The sequence below is a fragment of the Aedes albopictus genome, chromosome 1, assembly GCF_035046485.1.
Source record: "Aedes albopictus strain Foshan chromosome 1, AalbF5, whole genome shotgun sequence".
Taxonomy (NCBI): Eukaryota; Metazoa; Arthropoda; class Insecta; order Diptera; family Culicidae; genus Aedes; species Aedes albopictus.
This window is the reverse complement of record NC_085136.1, coordinates 271,134,305-271,158,486: the sequence shown is the minus strand read 5'-3', so window position 1 is coordinate 271,158,486 and position 24,182 is coordinate 271,134,305. Positions and strand designations below refer to the sequence as shown.

The 24,182-nt window shown below is 40.4% G+C and overlaps 1 protein-coding gene across 9 annotated transcripts in view; it reads left to right on the top strand.

Moving 5' to 3' along the window:
• LOC109429323 (ras-related and estrogen-regulated growth inhibitor) overlaps positions 1–24,182 on the top strand; it is a 279,937-nt gene that overhangs the window by 92,452 nt on the left and 163,303 nt on the right. The window contains exon 1 of one of the 9 annotated variants that reach the window (XM_062846767.1): positions 19,750–19,775. The exons of 7 other annotated variants lie outside the window; for them this stretch is intronic. The gene's annotated coding sequence lies outside the window, so the exon portion shown is untranslated. Of the gene's footprint in view, positions 1–19,749; positions 19,776–24,182 lie in introns of those variants that run through there. One more of the 9 variants, XM_062846768.1, reaches the window with a different exon arrangement.

Here is a 24,182-nt window from a genome sequence, read left to right as displayed (position 1 = left end):
CATCATGCCCTCTTTATTTGCGAAGTGACACGAAAAAAGTAAATATGAAACAAAAGAAGTATGTAAGTATGAAAATAGGACCATTCCTCTTAATAATCAGAACTTGTCGTTGAGAAGGTTCACCAAGTCCTCTGAAGTTGTTTGGTGAAGCACAATACATTTATTTTGCAAATAGAACCATTTCTCCTAAAGTTTGTCGTTCAAAAAGGTTCACCAAGTCCTCTAAAGTTGTTTGGTGAAACACAATACATTTCTTTTGCAAATAGAACTATTTATCCTAAAGTTTGTCGTCGAAAAGGTTCACCAAGTCCTCTGAAGTTGTTTGGTGACGCACAAAATATCTACTTTGCAAATAGAATCATTCATCCTAAAGTTTGTCGTTGAAAAGCTTCACCAAGTCCTCTGAAGTTGTTTGGTGACGCACAAAATATCTACTTTGCAAATAGAACCATTTCTCCTAAAGTTTGTCGTTCAAAAAGGTTCACCAAGTCCTCTAAAGTTGTTTGGTGAAGCACAATACATTTATTTTGCAAATAGAACCATTTCTCCTGAAGTTTGTCGTTGAAAAGGTTCACCAAGTCCTCTGAAGTTGTTTGGTGGAGCACAATTCATTTATTTTGCAAATAGAACCATTTCTCCTAAAGTTTGTCATTGAAGCACAATACATTTATTTTGCAAACAGAACCATTTATCCTAAAGTTTGTCGTTCAAAAAGGTTCACCAAGTCCTCTAAATTTGTTTGGTGAAACACAATACATTTATTTTGCAAATAGAACCATTTCTCCTAAAGTTTGTCGTTGAAAAGGTTCACCAAGTCTTTTGAAGTTGTTTGGTGAAACACAATACATTTATTTTGCAAATAGAACCATTTATCCTAAAGTTTGTCGTTGAAAAGGTTCACCAAGTCCTCTGAAGTTGTTTGGTGACGCACAATCACCCTCATTCTTGTTTTCGATCGAATCCACTTTCGAACGAAAATCGTTCGCATTCCCGTTTACGCCAGCAAAATCAAATGGCCTACTGATTCGATCGAACCAAAAACGTTCGAAAGTGGATACGTCCGTAAACAAGAATGAGGGTGAATACATCTACTTTGCAAATATGTAGAACAAAATATTGATTGACTTCATACGGGCCCAAACAGCTGATAAAAATGATGGAATGGGAATGCTTTTGAATTTTGACATTGATAATTTAAAAAAAATGAAGGAGTTCTATCTTTGTTTTAGCTTTGTCTTAGCTCAATGATATGCTTGTCATCGGCGTGTGCCATACTGATATTCAGCTAAAAGGGATTTCAGACCAGCATTAATTCCACAAATGTCCAAATCCGAATTTATTATATACACCTATATTTCTATACCTAACACCCTGGATAGGGTAGTGAACGTATTTTGGCCCACCCTGGGATTTTTATTACAAAATCTTGGCAAATTCGGTTCGGCATGGTGCAGCCCTTTGCAGTAGAAGCTCGGGCCCCCGTCGCTAGCATGGTATATAGATCAGCACCGCCATGTTGGCTACCCGGATCAGTTCGATGTAGCGGTCGATCACTTCGCTATCGTGCCGCGATAGGACACACTCCATGGCCAGTCGCAACTGTTTGCTGGAGAACTCGATCTAGTGGGTGGCCGGATTCAGCGAGGGATGCATGAAGTGCTCCAGGTTGATGAACTGCTTCGAGTTGTCGGTGATTTTCTTGTCGAACATTTTTGATTTCACGTGCTACTGGCTCATGGACAGGCAGTCTTGCGGATCGTCTCGTGCGTTGCCATCTGTAGATTGATTTGAAAGGTGTGATACATATAGCAATAGCACAGTTTCGAATTTACCCCAGCGCACTTCAGACCACTGAGTGCAAACAAAGAACTTCACGGAATCAATGGTTTCGCTTTTGTCGAAGCAATTTGGTGGAAAATTGTCTACAGAGGATGTCCCTCGGAGGGTACCTGAGGGCCAACTAATCGCAGTGGCTGAATGGCCATCTCCTCCAACTTCTCGGCGGTAAAAACGTTCCTTACGGCGCAAACTTATCGGACATCGGCCGCATTGCTGGACCATTCGACTTCACAAATCAAGAACCGCGGGAGATGTCGATACCTGAACCACAACTGAAATAGATTTAGTTTTTAAATAGTTAATAAATAAATTTCAATTAGTTACGTAAATTAAATTACTTTCAGCTTCGTATCATTTTCGATTCTTACTGATCTGATTGCCGCGACAGTGCTCTTGACCGCCTTCGGAATCTGAACCACTTGTACTTTTGCAGTTCGCTGTCTCGAAAGTGAGCTAAATTTGCCGGCCAAGATCTTCAGTACGGTGGATTTGCCGATACCGTTTTGCCCGACCAGTCCCAGTACTTCTCCCGGGCGGGAAATCGGCAAACGATGCAGGGATGCAGCTTGTCCATCCGACTACCGGGCAGGACTTCTTGCACTTCTATGGTGTGGTGACATCGTTTCGGTTTGTTTTGTAGGTAATTGTCCGAGCCGACGATGGCGATACGTATCTGCTTACTGCGCGGACACAAACGAATCGCGGACAGACGAGATTTTGGCGACTTGGCGACAAAAATGCTAGAGCTGTTTACTTTTGTAGCTTCGATAAAAAATGTTGACCAATGTTTTGCTGGTATCGGCGGGGTCGGAGCGGATGGGATCAGATCAAAACAAAGAATATCAAACGTAACAATTGACAGCCAGCTGATTGAAAATTCTCCGCATCTCTCCGTTTTCTCGTAGAGGAGAAAGGGGTTCATCGGGTTTTGTGGAAAAATATTTTATAGGAGACTATGGGGAAAAGTGCTACTTCGCAGGTTTTTCATTGTTTTTCAATAGTTAGAGGCTTCAAAACATATGGGTTCTTTGGGAAAGTTTGCTCAATAAATTGTCGGAAAGCCGTAGAGCACATAAAATTTTTTGACGGGAATGGTCTATACAAATAATACCTTGTTCAAAAAATACTACGTATATTAAACAACGCCGGCTTCTTCTGGTGGCCCTCAATCCCGTGATTGTGGCACCGCTTTTGACAAACGGTGAAAGATTTCTACAGATTTCCCCTAAAACTCCTCGAAGAAAGCCTCTAAAATTGCAATCTGGGTTTTCTGCAGATTTTTTCTTAGATCTCTGCAGAATTTCCTTCAAAGATAGTTCAGTAGTTCTTTCAGAGATTTATCTAGGAGGATTCAAGGATGCCTCGAGGAGTTTTATCATGGATTTCTTCAGAAGATCTTTCAGCCATTTATATAGGGATTGCCCCAGAAGTTCTCTAATGGATTTCTCCAGGAATTCTTTCTGATAGTTCTCCTGGGGTTCCTTCTGTGTTTCCTCCTGGAATGTCTTCAAGGATCCAAGGAGATATCTCTTGAAATTCCTTCGGTATGCCTCTTGAAGACTTTTCAGTGATTCTTTCAGGCGTTCATTTAGGAACTTCTCAATGCGTTCTTTCAGGTATTCCTACAAAAGTTCTTCCGGGGATTAATCCAGCAGTTTCTTCGAGTATTCCTGCAGTATAGTAGTTCCTTTAGAAAATACTCCAGAAGTTTCTTTAGGGATCTCCACAGTAGCTAGTTATAGAATTCAGGGATGCATCCTGATGTTTCATTAGGGATTCCTCCCGAAGTTCCCCTTCAGGATTTCCTACAGGAGGTCCTTGAGAAATTAGTCTAGGAGTTCTTGGAGGGATCTCTTTATGAATTCCTACATGGATTTTTCCAGGAGTTTCTTTACACATTCCTTCAGAAGTTTTCAGGGATTCATGAAGATGTTTCTTAAGGGATTCCTACTGGGATTTCTTCCTCCAAAAGTTCCATCAGAGATCTCTCTAGGAATTCCTTCAAAGTTTCTTACAGAAGGATCCAAGAATTCTTCCAGGAGCATTCAGGAATTACCCCTGAAGTTTCTCCATAGATTCTTTCAGAAGTTCCTTCAGGAGTCCCTTTTGAGGTTTCTCAAAGAGTTCCTTATGAGATTCTCCCAGGTGTTCTTCCAAAGATCGCACCTGGAGTTCTTTCGGAGATTTTTCCAGGAGGACTCAAAGTTGTCTCCATTCTGAAGAAGTTTCTTCCTGAATTGATGCAGAACTACCTTCAAAGAGGTCCCTCAAGAATTTCTTTAGAACTATAATCAGGTATATCTTTAAAATTTCCAAAAAGGATCTCTCATGGAGTTTCATAAGAATTCCTGCAGGAATTCTTTCGGGGATTTCTCCTGAAAATTTTTCGGGGATTGCTTCGGGTAATCCTTCGGAGATAGCGCCAGAAAATTTTCGATGCTTCTTTCTGGACTTCTTTTGAGAATTCCTCCTGGAATTCCTTCGGAAATACGTTAATGGAATTCTTTTTGGGATTCCTTCTAAATTCCTTCAGGGATTCCACCTGGAATTTCTATGAAGATTTATCCTAGAACTCCTTCGGAGATTTCTCCGGGAATTCCTTCGAAGCTTCATCGCGGAATTGCTTCGGGATTTTCTCCTGGAATTCCTTCGAGAATTCTTTCTGGGATTCCTTCGAGAATTCTTTCTGGAATTTCTTCAGGGATTTCTCCTGGAATTTCTTCGTGGATTCCTCAAGGAATTTCTTCGGTGATTTCTCCTAAACTTCCTTAAGGGATTCGTCCTGGAATTTCTATGGGGATCCTTCCTAGAGTTCCTTCAAGGATTCTTTCTGCAGTTCCTTCGGGGATTCCTCCTAGAACCCCGTTGGGAATTCCACCTGGAACTCCTTAGAGGATTTTTCCTGGAATTCCTTCCGGGATGCCGCTTGGAAATCCTTCGGGGATTTCTGCTAAAAATTCTTCGGAGATTTCACCTGAATATCCATTGGAGATTCCTTCGAGAATTCCTTCTGGACTTCCTTCCGAGATTCGTTATGGAATTTCTTCGAAGATTTCTCCTGGAAATCCTTTGGGGATTCCACTTGGAATTCTTTCGGGGGTACCTCGCACTTCCTTCGAGGATTCCCCCTGGACTTCCTTTGGAAATTCTGCCTGGATTTCCTTTGGGGATTCATTCTGGAATTCCTGTTATTTCTCCGTGGATTCCTCCTGGAGTTCCTTCGGTGATTCCTTCTGCAATTCCTTCGGGGGTTTCTCCTGGAATTCCGTCGGAAATTCCTCCTGGAATTCCTTAGAGGATTTTCCCAAGAATTTCTTCATAGATTGCTCTCGGAATTCATTCGAAGATTCTTCCCTGAATTCATTCGAAGATTCCTCCTGGTATTCCTTCGGAGATTTCTCCTGGGAATCCTTTAAAGGCTTCTCTTGGATTTCCTTCGAGGATTTTCTATTGGACTTCGAAAATTTCTTCTGGACTTCGAAAATTCCTCATGGAATTCCATCGTGGACTCCTCTAGGGGTCTCCAATTAGCCTAGTGGTTAAGGCTATGGATCGCCAATCTGTAGACGGAGAGTTCGATTCCCGTTCGAGTCGGGAAAATTTTCTCGACTCCCTGGGCATATAGTGTATCATTGTCCTTGCCTCACAATGTACAAAGTCATGCAATGGCAGGCAAAGAAAGCCCTTCAATTAATAAGTGTGGAAGTGCTCAAAGAACACTAATGTCGAATTCGTTTATTTGCACTGTCTGCACCGCTTTGCTACCGGGTGTAGCAAACTTGCACCGAAACCGTTCGTTTATTCGCAGGTACTGTTCTGTTTTGACACCCGATTGGCACCGGTGCAAGAAAATGCTACACCCAGTTTGAGCGCGGTGTAACAGGTACAAAGCTAGTTTTACCAATACATGCATATCGCTGAACTTGTATCGTGGTTTTGTTTTGGTAGGAATGATGATTTTCTCTTCGGCATTAGGTAAACAGTTTTCTTGGATATTCATTTAACAGCAAATCTGTGCGTTTAAAAATTATTTAAACTTGATCGATATTATCACGTCTTTCAATCAACTTCTGAGGAATCTTCAAAATTTATCGGTAAAATGAAATTTCAAAGAGTTGATTCAACGTATATTTTTCCCATTACTATTTTTTTTTTTGATTATCGCAAATATGTGGATTACTCAAAATGATTTTATGCTATTCAGTATTATAATTTATATTTTATCTAACTCATTTTGGTGTCATTATCGCCATTTTTTCCGAACTGGTTCATTATGCAACTGAAATGAGTTGCATAATGAAAAATAGTTGTATAATGTTCATAATGCAACTCATTTGAGTTGCATTATGAACATTATGCAACTCCTATGAGTTGCATTATGAAAAAAAATCATTGCATAAAATTTTGTATGGAACTCGTTGCAAAACTCGATTTTTTCAACACTCTTCGTATTTATCCGAATCGGCAAGCCTCGTTGGATAAATGTACGACTCGTGCTGAAAAAATCAACTTTTTGCAACTCGTTACATAAATAACTATTAATCATTAGAATTTTCTGTCGCATGGTGATCTTTCAATTATGAAAAAAAAATGACGTAATAAAATTTTGATAAGCCCAGAATAGAAAAAAAATCTATTCATTCAAATTGGACTGAAATATTACTGAAGCAACATTTTGTAGGTACAAACAGTTTCAAAAACCGTAAATTCTATTTTTTTATATGTCTCGGGAACACTTACAAAATCGTTTTTGAACCCCAGGAGTGCTCTTGAAACCTCTGGAATCCAATGAAACATTCATGAAACTCCCTGGAACACTCCAGCAATGCACCTGAAACTCCCTTTAATCCCCAGGATTCCCTCATGGAACGCCTCTGACACTCTCTACAATACCCCAAGAATGCCTATGTAACGCCCCTCAAATCCCCTGAAGCCTTATAGAACGCCTCTGAAATCCCATGTAACGCCCCTGACACTCTCAGGAACCCCTCTGGGATCTCTTGAACCCTCCTGAGTTCCCTGGGACACCCCAGGAACGTCCCTGTAACACCTTGAAACCACATGGAATGCACATGAAATTCCCTCGGCCACCCGTTGACCGCTCCGAAAACCCCATTAAGCCCTTAGAACACCTTTGGGACGCTTTTGAAACCCCCTGAACTCCATGTAGTCCCCCGATACCCCCTGGAGGATCCTCAACAGAATCCTGTGAGGATTCTCAGCGGCATCCAGAGAGGATTTTCGGCAGAATTCAGAGAGTATTCTCGGCGGAATCCTGACGGGATTATCAGCAGACTTCTGAGAGGTTTCTCAACAGAATCCTGGAAGGATTCTCAGCAGAAAAGTCTCTGAATCTCTGACAATTGTCTTCCCAGGAATTGCATCTTTGGAAGAAATCTCTGGAACTCGTTGAAAAATTTCCAGAAGAATTCTCATGGCATTTTTATTACAGAAATGTTGGAAGAATCCTTGAAGGAATTTACTAAATAATCGCTAAGGAAATCCCCAAAAGAATTTCTGAAAGACCATTGCTTGAATCATTCCAGGAAGTCTTGCAAAAATCTTCTTTCTGTAAAAAGTTCTTAATTTTTTTATAAATTTTGAAAGAATCTCTCAAGGAATTTCTGACGTTATCCCTGGAGAAAACGTGTTTACAAACTTATTGTAAGGATTTTTTTTATTAATTTACAAAATGTGTGAAAGAGAAACAAAATAAGCCCTTCATATAATTGTCAAGAAAAGCTTATAAGATTTTGTTCAGTAAGCTCTGAAAATGCTTTCAAAAGTTTTCCAGAAGTTTTTTCCCAAAAAAAAACATTTTTCCAGGACTTGAGACTAATGAAAAAACTATCAACCATGCTCGGTAATATGGAAACTTTATTATCGTCAAGTGTGTCAGTGGCTTTCTGATGTAATCCAAAAATTTCACCTAGAGGCTGCTGTATAAATTTACCATAATTTCCTTTGGGAATCTTCCCAGGATTCTGCTGAGAGTCCTTTCAGGATTTTGCTTCGAATCCACTCAGAATTTTGTTGAAAATCCTCTCCCAAGATTCTGCTGAGAATCCTTTCAGGATTCTGCTGAGAATCCTCTCAGGATTCTGCTGCGAATCCTCTCAGGATTTTTCTGAGAATCCTCGTAGGATTCTGCTGAGAAACCTCTCAGAATTCTGCTTATGTAGAATCATCTGAGGATTCTGCTAAGCATCCTATCAGGATTCTACTGAAAATTCTCTCAAAATTCTGCTTAAAATCCTCTCAGAATTCTTTTGAGTATCCTCTCAAGACTCTGATGAGAATCCTCTCAGGGGTCTGCTGAGTTTCTCTCAGGGTTCTACTGAAAATCTTCTCTGGATTTCGCTGTGAATCCTCTCAGGATTCATCCAAGGGTATGGCTCTGCCGAGAGTCCTCTCAGGATTCTGCTGAGAGTCCTCGCAGGATTCTGCCGAAAATCCTTTAAGGATTCTGCCAAGAATCCTCTCAGGATTCTGCTGAAAATCCTCTCAGGATTCTGCTGCGAATCCACTATGGATTCTGCTGCGAATCCACTATGGATTCTGCTGCGAATCCACTATGGATTCTGCTGAGTGTCCTTCCAAAATTCTGCTGAGCATCCTTTGAGGATTCTGCCAAGAATCCCTTCAAGACTCTGCTTAGAATCTTCTCAGGATTCTGCTTAGAATCCACTCAGGATTCTATTTAGAATCCTTTCAGGATTCTGCTGCGAATCCACTATGGATTCTGCTGAGAATCCACTATGGATTCTGCTGAGTGTCTTTCCTGGGTTCTGCTGAGCATCCTTTCAGGATTCTGCCGAGAATTCCCTCAGGACTCCGCTGAGAATCTTCCCTGGAGAATTCTCTCAAGATTCTGCTGAGCATCCTCTCTGGAATCTGCCGAGAATCCTCTCAGGATTCTGCTGAGAATCCTCTCAAGATTCTTACGTGAATCCTCTCAAGATTCTTAAGAGAATCCTCTCAAGATTCTTCCAAGAATCCTCTCAATGTTTTCCCGAGAATCTTCCTAGGATTCTGCTGAAAATCCTCACAGGATTTAGAATTCTCTTAGGATTCTGCTGAGAATCCACTATGGATTTTGCTGAGTATCCTTTCATTATCCTTCCGAGAACCTTCTCAGGATTCTGCCGAGAACACTCTCAATTTTTTTCCGAGAATCCTCTCAGGATTCTTCCCAAGATTCTGCTGAAAATCCTCTCAGGATTGTGCTGAAAGTCCTTTAAGGATTCTGCCGAGAATCCTCTCAGGATTCTGCTGAAAGTCCTTTAACCCTCTAATACCCAAATTTTTTTTTGTTCTAAATATCATTTTTCGTCATCTAAAATCGATTTAAACATGTTCAGAATCATCTTCTATCTTTTTAATTCCCGATTTCTTTAATGTCAGTTTTTGATTTTTCTAATTTTCATTTTTGAACATCTCCACTCTTTTATATTTTTCCTGGAAGCCAATTTGGGGAACGGATTTTTTGAGATGAACACATTTAGAGATTTTATGATGATTGTTAAAATATTATTATTTTAAAGTGTATTTGATTCCCTTAAACTATTAAACAAGGATAGAATGATTTGGGAAAATTTTAAAATATGTTTATTGTAGCGATTCAATACAAAACAATACAAAATAAACAATGATTTCTAAAAGGTTAACATAAATTTTTCAATGATTTTAAAAAAATGTAAATTCGCTTTAAAATACACCAAAATCCATTTTGAGATATACAGAACAGTCCTTAATATCAGCCAAAAATATAAAAAAAATGATTTTCCACGAAACAAAAATTACAAAAATGCTCAAACTATACCCCGTATAAAGGCGGGATTGGGTATTAGAGGGTTAAGGATTCTGCCAAGAATCCTCTCAGCATTCTGCCGGGAATCTCCTTAGAACTCTGATGAGAATCTTCCCAGGATTCTGCTGAAAACCCTCTCAGCATTCTGTTAATAACTTTCTCAGGATTCTGCTTAGAATCCTCTCAGGATTCTCCCGAGAATTCTCTCAGCATTTTGCCGAGAATCCTCTCAAGATTCTTCCGAGAATTCTCTCAGGATTCTGCTGAGCATACTCTTAGGATTCTGCCGAGAATCCTCTCAAGACTCTTCCGAGAATCATCTCAAGATTCTTCCTAGAATCTTCCTAGGATTCTTCTGAAAATCCTCTCAGGATTCTGCTTGAAATTCTCTCCGGATTCTGCTGAGAATCTGCTATGGATTCTGCTGAGTATCTTTCCAGGGTTCTGCTGAGCATCCTCTCAGTATTCTGCCGAGAATCCTCTCACGATTCTTCCGAGAATCCTCGCAGGACTCTGCTGTGAATCTTTCCAAGGTTCTGCTGAAAATCCTCTCAGGATTCTGCTAAGAATTCTCGCAGGATTTTATTGAACATTCTCCGAATTCTGCTTAGAATTCTCTCAGAATTCCGCTGAGATTTCCCTCAGGTGTATGCTGAGAATCCTCCATGAATACCCTCAGGATTTTGCCGAGAGTCCTCTGGGGATTCTGCTGACAAGGGAAGGTTACGATGGTGTCCCCCGGGGATTTCAACCGGACTATTTTTGTTGCATTCTACATGTGGAAATATGAATAAATCCAAAGCCTTTCGGGTGATGGGCCAGTGGTGTAGTCAGGAGGGGCCCTCAAAGGGAAAAATTAGGCAAAATATAACATTATTGAAAATGCTCAAACGTCATCAAAATGTAAATTTCACAATGTATTGAAGTAGAAACAGGCAGAATATGCATGAATACATGATTTTGTATCAAATTTAATTTACCCTGGGCGTTGCCAGGGTAAGAACCAGTTGAAGTTATTTTAATAAAAATGTATCACCTTGATCATCACCCATCCCACCCTGGCAACGCCTGTGGTGAAATAAATTTATCTTGAAATCATGTATTCATGCATATTCTGCCTGTTTCTACTTCAATACGTTGTGAAATTTGCATTTTGATGACGTTTGAGCGTTTTCAATAATGTTATATTTTGCCTAATTTACCCCTTTGAGGGCCCCTCCTGACTACACCACTGGCCCATCACCCGAAAGGCTTTGGATTTATTCATATGTCCACATGAAGAATGCAACAAAAATAGTCCGGTTGAAATCCCCGGGGGACACCATCGTAACCTTCCCTTGTGAGAATTCTCTCACAGCAATCTACTCAGCATCATCCCAGGATTCTGCCGAGAGCCTCCTCAGGATTCTGCTAAGAATCCCTTTTGTGGATTCTAATGAGAATCCCTTTTGTGGATTCTAATGAGAATCCCTTTTGTGGATTCTGTGGAAGATTGAGTGGAGATTATTTGAATTTTTGATTTTATGAAGGGTTCGCTGAAAGTATTTTTGAAGATATTCCTGAAGAAATTTGTGGACATATTTCTAAAGAACTGGAGAAAAAATCGTCTGGGTAAGCTTTTGTAGAGATCTTTTGAAAAAAAAATTGATTGCGAAAAAAAAAAACTTGACAACGATTGCGATGAACTCTTAGTAGGATAAGTGTTCAGAAATTCCCCAATTTCTGGGTGGGTGAGGATGTTCGGGAGTAACGTCACCCACTTACTACAACCCTGAGCTGCTTTAAAGCAGATGCACACAAATGCTAGAAAAGGACCCCATTACAGGCTCTCAATTATTGGGAGAGATTTTACGATGATCACTTGATCGACAGGCCTTAGGCTCATTAGGATAGGTTTATTTTTAGTACCCACTAGCCAATGGTCGGGGTTAGATGGAGTGGGACAATATTTTAATGTGTTAAATGTATATTCGTTTGTGTAAATAAATGTAAATTGTATGTAATTCGTAACGTTAAATAAAATGTAGTTTGCACGGAACCGCGAGTGTCGTTATATGAAGAACCAAGTTCCGAAGGAAATGGATTATCCATTGTGATAGACCAAGATACCCCCCCCCCCCCCCCCCCCCCCTTGGATGGATTCGTGTTGGGGTTTGGAACCGCTTTCCACTGCTCGGCTATCGAAGGATTCCCAGTGAAGGACCATTCCCCAACATTCTGTAGAAATTCTTAGGAAACATTTCTTAAATTCTCTTAGAGAATCCACTGAGCCATTTTTAGAGTTATCTCTTAAGGAAATTCCGGAGTGAGAAATATCTGGAAGAAATTCTAAAGGAATCTCTAGAGAAATTCCTACAGGGTTTTCGGGATGAATCCCTGCAGAAGTTCCTGGAGTAAACTACTGTTTTTCTAGGTTAAAAAGTTTGTTCCAACTAACTAAAACGGTGTTTTAGGGGAAAATAGGACAAAATGACCACTTCCAGTCAATGACACAAAGTTTGTCTGACAATATGCACTGATCAATTCTACGTGAGGAAAACATTGTTTTGTTAGCTTAAATTAGATAAAATTATTTCTTAAACGAGAAAAACCGTGTTTTAGGGAAAAAATGGGCACTTCTAGTCAGTGACTCAGAACAAGTTGTGCCTTATCATTACACATTAGGAAAAAAAATACTTGGTTAACTGCAATGAGTTGGAGCTAATTAGGGAAAAATGGAGCAAAACGGACAATTTTAAACTAACGCATAGCGCGTGGTGTATCACATAGTATGAAGGGTCGATTCTACATCAGAAAACATTTATTGGTTAGCTGCAATCAATTGAAACTATTTTTAAATCCAGAAAATCCGTTGTTTAGGGTAAAATGGAGCAAAATGGGCACCATCACCCTAAGACACAGAACGAGGTGCACCTTAAAGTATGCGCCGGTTAATTCTACATCAATTAAAAATTGATTAATTAGCCACAATCAGTTGATACAATTAGGGCCCATATAGCCGAGGCGGTAAACGCACGGGTATTCAGCATGACCATGCTGAGGGTGACGGGTTCGATTCCCGGTCGGTCCAGGATCTTTTCGTAAAGGAAATTTCCTTGACTTCCTTGGGCATAGAGTATCTTCGTGCCTGCCACACGATATACACATGCAAAATGGTCATTGGCAGAGGAAGCTCTCAGTTAATAACTGTGGAAGTGCTCATAGAACACTAAGCTGAGAAGCAGGCTTTGTCCCAGTGGGGACGTTACGCCAAGAAGAGAGAGAGAGAGTTGATACAATTGTTTAATTCAGAAAAATAGTATTTTTAGGGGAAAGTAAGGCAAAATGGGTACTTCCGGTCAATGACACAAATCAAGGTGTTCCCCAAAGTATGCGCCGGGTAATTCTACATCAGGTAAAAAATGGTTGGTTAGCCGCAATCAGTTAAACTATTTTTTAATCCAGAAAGACAGTATTTTTAGGGGAAAATGAGGCAAAATGGGCACTTCCAGTCAAAGACACAGATCGAGGTATGCCCCATAGAATGCACCTGTCAATTCTACATCAATAAAAAATTGGTTGGCTAGCCGAAATCAGTTGAAACCATTATTTAATTCAGAAAACTGGTTTTAGGGGAAAACAAGGCAAAATAGACACTGACACGTAAATTCCGGTGAATGAAACTATCACCAATCGATTCCTTGACATTTTTCCTTTCGGAAAAGATGGACTTCAAAGATCGCAATCAGCCGCAATAATTAAGTGCCTTTTTGGGTATTGGGACTTTAAAGTAAATTTGCTGCATTTTATGCGAAGTAGCTTGCCCGTATGAGAGTACGTATAACACGGTCAAAAACTTCATTATACGTGTAAATTTGTTGCCTAGATACACCCTTGGTCGATCTGTTATGTTTACTCATCGAGAGAGCATCGGCGGTCACCATCAATGGTTCATAGATTTTTCGTTTTTCTTTTATGACGACGGCAACAGGGCTCTGGATTTCCAATGTGTCTACCGCACTCATGAGGTCTCTGATGTGAAAAAAGGGGAGTGTTAAATGGTCAGCCTCTCCGTCACGCGGACGGGAGCTGACAAAATGTTGTATAATTTTCAATCCTCTACCAATACGAGATGTGAGCGAAGCTAAAAAAAATCGCTTTACTGACGTTTGTGTAACACGCTTTAGCCGGGTACTACCGGTAAAATGCCGTTTGATAAGAAGTTTATAAACTGGTCACTGGGCTGCCAACCCAACAACGGTCATCGCATAGTGGTGCTTTGGTGGAGTGATGTGTCGATGTCGAAGTCGCGCGTTATGAATGAGAAACAGGAAAGATTGGGAAGATGTAATCGGATTTGCTGATTGGACCAGTTGGGAGCATTGTTGGATGGTGGTAGCCTTAACAGTTTATTTGGCAAGTTTGATTTTGATTGATAGGATTAGTGAAAAGGCGATTATGGATTTTACCATTTGCTGAAAAGGTGGGTTGTTACATCATTTTTGACCATATTGTCACAAGTTTAGCCAACTCATCGCATCGCAAATTTAGACACATGGCTGTAATTCAACGGAAAATAAGGAAACGTTGAGAAAGATTAAACACGGTACATATAAATAAACTAATAATCATCTCCAAAAACAAAAAGTCCAACATTCAGAAAGAATATCAACCTCCAGGCAAGTTCTAATGGCGAGGCTTCTGAAATAAATCATAATTATAATTGTATCCCATTTCGCTCTTTAAATTACACCCTTTGGGCCAAAAATTGCACTTGAAAACAACGAAAAATAAAACCGAGAGTGAAATCTTCGCCCTTCAAGTCGGTGCCCATAAAGCCGCTGATAATTACAATTACTCACTTTCGGTATCCGAGGGCTCACCATTCGACCATTCTTATGCAGCTCTCTTTTCTCCTTAGCATTCGAAATCGAAATGTAGCGATGCTGCTGGTTGCTCTGGTTGCTGGTGGCTTGGGGCAGGAAAAAGTGGAAATTTATACATCATAAATGTTGCTTACCGGCAGCAACTATCGACGCACGGCTGCTGTGGATTTATCAGACCAGATAAAGTGCGGCGACGACTGCGACGGTGACTGGACGACTGCAATGAGAGTTGTATTCTGTGATAATCCAGGACTGGTTCCTGCGGCAGTGTAAACGTACGACGTCTGTGTTTGGCTTCAGAAGCATCTGTTCAATGTACACACAAATAAGAATGGCTAAATTTCCGTCGACAATAACGTGAGCCGTGAAATACGAAGGCGCATCATCTGTGGAAGTCGTGCCTACTATGGGCTCCAGAAGAAACTGCGGTCAAAAAAGATTCACTCCCGCACCAAATGTACCATGTACAAGACGTTAATAAAACCGGTGGTTCTCTACGGACACGAGACATGGGCGATGCTCGAGGAGGACCTGCAAGCACTCGGAGTTTTCGAGCGACAGGTGCTAAGGACGATCTTCGGCGGTGTGCAGGAGAATGGTGTGTGGCGGATGAACCACGAGCTCGCTGCACTTTACGGCGAACATAGTATCCAGAAAGTGGTCAAAGCCGGAAGGATACGATGGGCAGGGCATGTTGCAAGAATGCCGGACAACAACCCTGCAAAGTTGGTGTTTGCTAACCATCCGGTTGGTACAAGAAGGCGTGGAGCGCAGAGAGTACGATGGGCGGACCAGGTTTAACGTGATCTGGCGAGTGTTGGGCGTGACCGAGGATGGAGAGCTGCAGCTGCAAATCGAGTATTATGGCGGCAAATTGTTGATTCAGTATTATCATGAATTTGATGTGAACTAAATAAATGAAAATGAATGAAATTTCCGTCGAAATGTTGTAGAATTTTAGCTCAAATTTGCTGATCATCAGAACGGATTGCAAGAAAGTTCAGCAAACGTTCCAGATGGCAAACCACTAATTGCTTGTTGTAAGAATGCCAGGTGACAACCCTGCAAATTTAAACTAACAAGTATTCGTCTGAAATGTCGTCATTTGAAAGCAATTTTGAAAGTTCCTTATCTCTGGCGTTCTGCAATCAGATAATACAGATAAATCTGCCGCAAAAGAACAGCATTTACCGTTGCAAACTTATGTAGCGTGCTACAGTCCTAGAGCGCTGTTCATAAACTACGTAGTCTTTTTTAAGCCATCCCCCCTCGTAGACTTTTGTCCATACAAAACAATGAAAATTTGTATGGAGCATAGACTATGGTCTGAAAACCCCTCTTTCTCCCTAAGAGTCTACGTAGTTTATGGACGGGCCCTAGTCATAGTGGCAAACGTCCATCTAGATAACCTTGTGAACAAGGTTTTTGCAATTTTCAGTAAAAATGAACAAACTAACTCACGTGTCATGCCTCGAGCATGTGTCTTTTTCATTCGATTTGCGTGCATATCAGTACAGAGTGATAAACTAATATTTGGAAGCGCCAGACAAAAAAAAACTACCCAAGTAACATTGTTTAGTCAAATGAACTAGAAGAGGTTTTTAAAACCATCATACAACCAAAATAAAAGGTATACAGCTTTATTACGGTTGCCAAAACCTCTACAAGACTTATTGATCATCAAAATGTTACATTGGTTATGCATGCACTTCGACGCTATCACGGTGTCGCGCTTGTATTTTTCATCTGATTTGAGCATGATCGATGTGGTGCAGACTGCATTTTTTCTGTTGTTCCATTCACGAAAATATAAATAAAAGAAATCTGCAAAAAAAACAAGACTACTTTATCAAAAAGACATGAAACTCTGCTGTTTTACCATACTAACGTACTGGCACCACCGCCAGTGTAGCTAAGGTAGTATATTTGTATATGTAGATTCACTCATACTATCTAGAATAGTTCAACCTTCAATCGTGGGTGCACTGCGAGATTTATTGCCATAGGCTAGTTAGTTCATCTCGGGACCCACGCTTTACTTCCTTTCCGAAGAAAGAACTTACATTTTGCGAGCTTGTCGAGAGGCCGATGAGGAAATACAGCACTTTACGAAACCAATTGTTAAGATATGATATCAATTTAAAAAAAAATTGTATACTCAATTTTTGTCAATTTTTGGCCCTTAAATTCCAAATTATTGAGGTTTTTTTCAGAAATTCTTCAAAAGATTTCTCCAGAGATTCGTTATAGAAAATGTTCTATTGATTAAGGATTTTTCCTGTCATATTTTTTTCCAGAATTTCCTCTTCGAGAGCCTCAAGATGTTTCACCTAGAATTATTCTAGAAAACCTTCAATAATTAAGCAATTCCTGCCTGGATTATTTTAGAAACTTCTTCGTGGATGCTTTCAAAAGATCATCGACGAACTCCAGCCATTCTGAAAGTGTTTTTTTTTATGTCAAGAATTCAGATTTTTTCCAGAAGATTCTTCAAAAATCTTCTAAATGTTACTACAGAAATATTTTTCAGAGGTACCTTAAGATGATTCACTAGAGATCCGTTAAGAACTATCTCTAAACTTATTTTTCTCTAGAGATTCCTCTATAAATGTTCCCAAGCATTTTTGAAATAAACCTTCTGTGGATTGCTTCTACAAGTGCTGCATTGATTCCTTTGAAAGTTCATAAATTAGGTTGCGCAAAAATTGCCCATATTCAACCCACCTTCTCCCTGTGGCACACTTTTTGTATTGGACCTGTGAAATTTGTGTATAGGTGTCACACTTTTGTGTTTTGGTATTCCTTCCTGTATTCACCCAGATATGCCTCCAGGATTACTTTCCAGGAATACCCTTCTTGGATTTCTTACTCGGTTTCTTCAGAAAGTTCAGAAGATTTCTCTAGAAATAATCCATAGCAATTTCCTTTCCCTTGGAAATTTTTAATGAGATTACGCTATTAATCTACATAGAATTAAAAGTGTTTCTCCAGATATTCTTCCAAGGATTCCAGGTTCCTTCCAGGTATTCCTCCAGAGATATCTTCAGCAACAGCTTTTAGGATTCCTTCAAGAATTTCTCTGGAACTCGTTCAGAGATTCTTTTAAGACTATCACTAGGGATCCCTTAAGGATTAGGACAGAAGATTTATTTAAAAACTTCATCAAAGATTCCTTCAGAAATTCCTCTCCACGGATTCCATCCAAAAATTCTTCGGAAACTTCTTGAAAAATATCTCCAGAGATTCCACTAGCAGTTTAAGGATTTTTTTATGTCTATGAGCAAGCGATTTCTTAGGAAATTCTTCCTCCAAATTTTGGATTGTCCAAAAATTTATCTAGCTTTTTTCAAAAATGCCTTAGTGATTTTTTCGGAAATACTTCAAATGGTTTCTCCAGGATTTTTTTTGGAAAATTTCTTCAGGGGCTACTAGAGAAATTTAAGAAGTATTTTTTTTATTTTTCCTGCTGTTCCTTTACAAATCTTCTTCTTCCTGGTGTAACATCTCCATTGGGATAAAGCCTGCTTCTCAGCTTCTCTGCGCCACCCTGAGTGTCATGCTGAATATCTACGCCTCTACGGCTGAGGCTATAAGGGTCCTTCCTTCACAAATAACGCCTGGGATTTAATCAGAGATTCCTCGAGGACAATACAGAAAAAATACCGGAAAAGTGCTCCAACGATTCTCTCAAAGAACTTCTGAAGGAATCCCTGGATACATCTCTTGCGATTCCAAGAAGAAATGTTCAAAAAAATTCCTGACGCGAATTCTGAACAATATTTTTTGAAGCAATTTCTAAAATAACCTACGGAAAAGTTCGTGGAGAATATCTGGAAGAACTGCTTGATACAGGTCTAAAGGAAATCCTGAAAGAATTTTATGAAAAACTGTGTAGGAATTCAAGGAATAATTCCTGGAGGAGTACTTGAAATAAAAATATATATGAAAGGGTTATCTTAAGGACACCCTCGGGGAATTTCTGAAGTTAATCTCAGAGAAAGTTCGCAGGGAATCCATGAAAAAAAAATCAGTAAGAATCCGTGTTGAAATTGCAGACAAGGGTGCTGGGGGAATTCTTGAATAAATATCTAAAAAAAATCTGGAATGATTCCTGGAGGATACCCTAGAGTAAACCTTGGAAGAACTCCTGGCGATACTTCTGAAGGAATTCCAAAAATAATTTCGTGCAAAACACCTGAAGGTATTAATGGATAAAATAAACTGAATCAATTTCTGAAGTAATCCCTAGAGGTATTTTCAGAGGAAACCCAGCTGAAATTTTAAACAAATCTGAAAGAATTCTTTAAAGAATCAATTAAAGAAAATTTAAAACAAATTGAATGTTTTAAATGAATCTCTGATGGAAAGCCTGGCCAACTGGAAAATGCTTTGCTATAATCTCAAGAAGAATATCGCTAAAAATTACTGGAGAATCCAAGAGTTAAATTCTAAAATGATTTCAGAATAAAATCTGGAAGAAATCCTGAAGAATGGTCTTACATCTCAAGGCAAGTTTGCAATGCAATCTCTGGAGCAACTTCTACAAGAATCTTTTGAGAATTATCTTGAGAAATTTCTGAAAAAAAACCACTTGAGTAATCTTTGATGAAACTTCTGAAAAAAAAGCTGGTTAGAAATTTCTGCAGTAACTATTTTTTTTTTTGGAAATAGCTGAAGCAATATCTGGAGAAGAGCCGGGAGGAAAAGAAAGTTTCTGTAGATATTTCTAGAAGAATCCTGGAAAAGCTGAAAAAAAATCCCTTTTTTTTTGAGGAATTCTTGCTGCGCTCATAGCTTCTCATAAATTTCTGTAAAAATTAAAAAAATATTTCACCAAGAAGTTTTATAGGAATGGCTTTTTGAAAAGTATTCTTTGAGTAGTTATTGGAGATGTATTGTGTTGTTTCTTCTGTATGGGGTAAGTACCGCAGCATAATCGAATGCGTACATCATTGTCTCGCATGTAACCGTTAACAGAAGATGCGCGAATATCTCGTATTTTGTTGTTCCTTGTTTAAAATGGTGGGTGATTGTTTACAACGTAGTTCAAATAACCGTCGTTACTTGTGGGGAGAGCAAATGACCTATATAATTGATGTTTCGATCAAATTATCAATATCTCTGCAAGCAAATTTTTCTACATTGATTTGAGATTACCACAAAGTCTTTGATTACCATCTTCTAGAAATTATCGTTTTTCTTCTTCTAATGATATTATGTTTCCTTCTATTTATAGGTAAGGCATCGTTTTAACCGGACCGGTATACAAGACGGCATCAAACGGTAGGAGATCTTTATTCGACTCCAAATATCTATGATTTCCGAAAATGCTGAAGAAATTGCTCAGAAATTTGAAATCATTGAAAAAAAAACATGCAACCGGGGATCCGTATATTCGCCTATTTCCACCCATATTCATTCCTCTTTGTTGAAGCGAGTCGGGTCGATTCGAGGAAAATGCAGCAATCGGATTGGACTGAATGGACCACGCAACCCCATCGCCAGTACGATGCGCTGCGTCATTCATTTGGCATTGTTGTTCATTGCTGTTCGTTCGTAGTTCAGATTGGAACCGAAAGAATTAACGGTGAATGGTGGTAGGTCACTCGCGAATTGCATTGCCGGTCGATCCCGCAGAATTTTATTAAAGCTTCCACATTCGCCTTGTCCATCCTAATGTTGACCGTTTCTTCTGAATGTTAAACGCTTCACTGTGGTAGCCGAAATTTTGAACTATTTGTTACAATGTTTTCGGATTTTCACTTTCAAATTCTATGGGAAGGATTCCTAGCGATTCCTTGGGGCTTCTAAGGAGGTTTCAGGGATGTTTCAGAGGCGTATCAAGGCTTTTCAGAAGATTTATGGAGGGTTCTGAAGGGGATTCAGGAAACTAGGAGACTAGTATCAGGAGATTTCCAGAGGAGTTCCAAGGCGGTTCGGGGTGGCAGGTCATATCATGGAACACCCTTGAAACCCCAATAAACTCCCTGGAACAGCCCTTGAACCCCTTGGAACGTCCTGGGATGCCTCTGAGACCACCTGAAGCCTCTAAAACAACCATTACGCACCTTTGAAATCCATTGAAGCTCCATAAAACGCCTCTGAACCCTTTTGACACAGCCAAGGAATGCCCCTGGGACTTCTTGAACACTCTAGGATATTCCTAAAGCGCTCTTGGAACCCCTGCTTCCCTTCTGGTAACTCCTGGTACCACTGAGACACCCCTGGAACATCCGCGAAACACTCCTGAAACCCCCTGAAACCCCCTAGGATGAGCGCGACCTGCATACCTTTTCAATAGCTCTACAGTGTGCCTTCCGTCGGCCTTCGGTGTGAATTGCCGTTTCAGACCTAGAGATAAGCACTTCTTGTAGTCAGGGTTAGCGGGTGATCATCAACCATTATTTAACTCTTCACAAACGGTGTATAGCGTGTCCTGCCTGGGTATCACAAGGCCGGCTCCAGAGGCTGCGAAGTGTGTCGAAGGCACGAGAGGTCTCCTTTCGAAGTTGTCAATTTACGAAGGTGTTAGTACACCGGGTCAAATGTTTGTCCAAAAAGAAACCAATGCTCGAACATCTGCTTGACTCGATCGAATTTTCAATAGTGTCAAACAGATGTTGTTTTTTGAGTTCCTTCCTTATGAAATATTTGACACTGTGTACTTCAGGCCTTACACCACCGTTTGTTGCGATCGACAGAGGGGTTATCAATCGATAGTTGATTAAAAACAGTTGATAGCATTTTTAATCTTAAATCTTCGGTACAGCGAATTGAACTCATCCATTACAATACTTAGAATTTTTCTGAGACCCTTTAAAACATCATGAATCCCCCTGAAACACTTCTGAAACGCTCATGAAGCTCCCTGAAATTTCTGAACCGTCTATGATAACCCCTGAAATCCATGGAACGCTCCTGAAGCCTCCTGGGATGCCCTCAATCACTCCTTGGAACACACGAGAAACCTCTGAAGCTTCCTGGGATACCATTAAAACAACTTAAAATCCTCTGAAACATTATAAACCCTCTGGAACACCCATGCTACTCCTTGAAAATCCCTGGTACCCCATGGAACGCCTCTGAAACCTTGGGACGCATTTGGAAATCTCTGGAACCCTCTGGAACCCTCTGAAGCCCCATGGAACGCCCCAAAACACCAAGAAATCCTTCTAAACACCACTGAAACGTTTCTGGTCCCCTTGATACACCTTGAAGCTCTTTGGAACACTCCTGGAACGCCCCTGAAACCCTTTGAAAACCCCTGGAACCCCAAGAAATTTCCATGAATTCCCCTGAGACCCCATGAAACAGTCCTGAAACCCTCTGAAATTGCATGAACCTCCTTGGAACACCCCTGGAACGCCTCTGAAACTCCACGTAACGCCTTTGAAATCCCCTGGAAACGGAAGCCTCTCTAACACTCGTGGAACGCCTTTGAACGCGCATGTTACGACTCTGGAACTCCCTGAGACCCCCTGGAAAACCGCTGGAACACCTCTGAAACCCCTCGAATGCTTTTGGAACGCTCCCGAAACCTTGAAACCCCCTGAAACTTTTCGGATCTGTAGGGGTGTTCCGAGAAGTTTCAAGATTTCGGGAGCGTTCCAGAAGCTTACAAGGCGTTTCATGGGCACCCCTGAAATACTCCCGAAACACTCCTGAGGCCCATTGGAAGCTCCTGGTACGCTGCTGAAACCCGTTGGAACATTGTTGCATCGTCCCTGAATCCCCTTAAAATTAGGTAAATTGATAAAAAAAAAATATAAATTAAGGAAAGACATGCCACCAGTTTAAGTAAGGCCAGTGTTAAATAAATGGCATATGAATGCCCAATAAATCTGTGATAAAATATAAATTTATTTAAATTGCAATAAAAGAGTAATTTGAAACAATACAAAATTGTAAAGAACCTAGTTCTTGTAACTATGATGTGAATTTCATATTTGTGATGAGTTTATGAGCAACGCTCATTTCATAACATCAATTTCACAGAACGGATGTAGGCCACTGAGCAGGCTGTAAGAATGCCAGGGATCGACTCTAATCTCAATAATGTTCTATGGTCCTCCGGACAGTAGAGTGTTGATGTCCGACTCTACGAGCCAGCCGTAAAAAAAACAATTGCAACGAAAATCAACAGCAGAATAATGCGATCCTGGACCACCGGCAATGACCTCAGCCAACGAAAAAAACTTGCGATTGGAAACTCGGTACATGGAATTGTTGATCACCCAACTTCATTGAGAGCACCCGCATACTCGCCAATGTATTGAAGGACCGTGGGATCGGCATCATGGCGCTGCAAGAGATGTGTTAAACAGGATGGATGGATGGTGCGAACCTTGAGATGTAAACATAGCATCCACCAGAGCTGCGGCAACACACGCGAGCTGAGAACATCATTCTGTTATCATGATGCGGTGATGCGCGTAAGCGGATAGTTGCGGATTGACGAAGGAATGTGCAGATAGAGGATCAAGGTTCAAATTCAGTTTAATCAACACGCAAAGTCCTCATTCCAGAACACAGATGATAACAAGGACGCATTCTACGCACAGCTTCAACGTGCATACGACCGTTGTCCAAGCCACGACGTCAAGTTTATCATAGCCCAGTAAACATTTTGGTCTATATAATTTGTGTTATACATATCCATATAAGAACCAACATACTCGTATATAGTGCACGAAACGGCTATATACGTACCAAAGTGGAGGCCATATATATACTTCTGACGATTTTTCTCGATTTCCTTTGAACAGTAATATGATGTCCCAAAGTATCGTCGGAAAAATAAAAACGACTTTCAATGATAAGTATTACGATGCCCCATATTGCCGATGAAAAGTAAAAAAAAAATGGAATGTCAGTATCCAGCTTTGAACACAAAACATCGGGGTCCATAATCCAATACCGTACCTCGGTACCAACTCATCTTTCTCGAAAAGACATTGAAATTTGGCCAACTTAAACTCAAAGGTTGTCCGTATCAAATGCCTTGTTATTTTACCAATGGTGCTGATACAGCGAGTCGGTCGCAAATTCTCTCTAAGTCTTTGCGACTTCATTTCGTGCTTTTCAGATCGGATGTGTAATATTAAGACCTGCCAGATATACAACTTCTAACGATCTTAGGTTGCACTTTATGGTGCTTGTCTTGTTTACATTACAACAGTGCCGTCGCGCTCCAGCCGTCGTCGTCGTCGTCGTCCATCGTCGCGGAAAAATTAATATTTCTCGTGAAAGTCTCTTAAATAAGGACAAATCAATCAATCGATTTCTCGTGAACTATTTTCGTTTGTAGTGGAAAGCTGCTTTTAACACCCAGAACATCTTGTGGGTCGGTCATCGGCAACAGAGTAAACAACAACGTTTTGGTAAGGCGTGCATCCAAATACTGAATAGTTGGAGCACCCAAATATTCCCAAGGATCAAGTGAATATCAGCCCCCAACTTTAATTTGCGGCTAATACCTATCATTGAGTGTTATAATTGCAATCAGTTGGTGCACAATTTTGATTTTTTGGTGTAACGAAAACTTGGGTAAAAACAGATTCAGAAACGGCGGCCCAGTGAGTGGAATTAGTGCCAAATTGTGGGTAGCACCGTACCAGTGGCAGTGATGTGGGGGAGGCGGGATTATGCTATGCTAATTGCGTTGACTG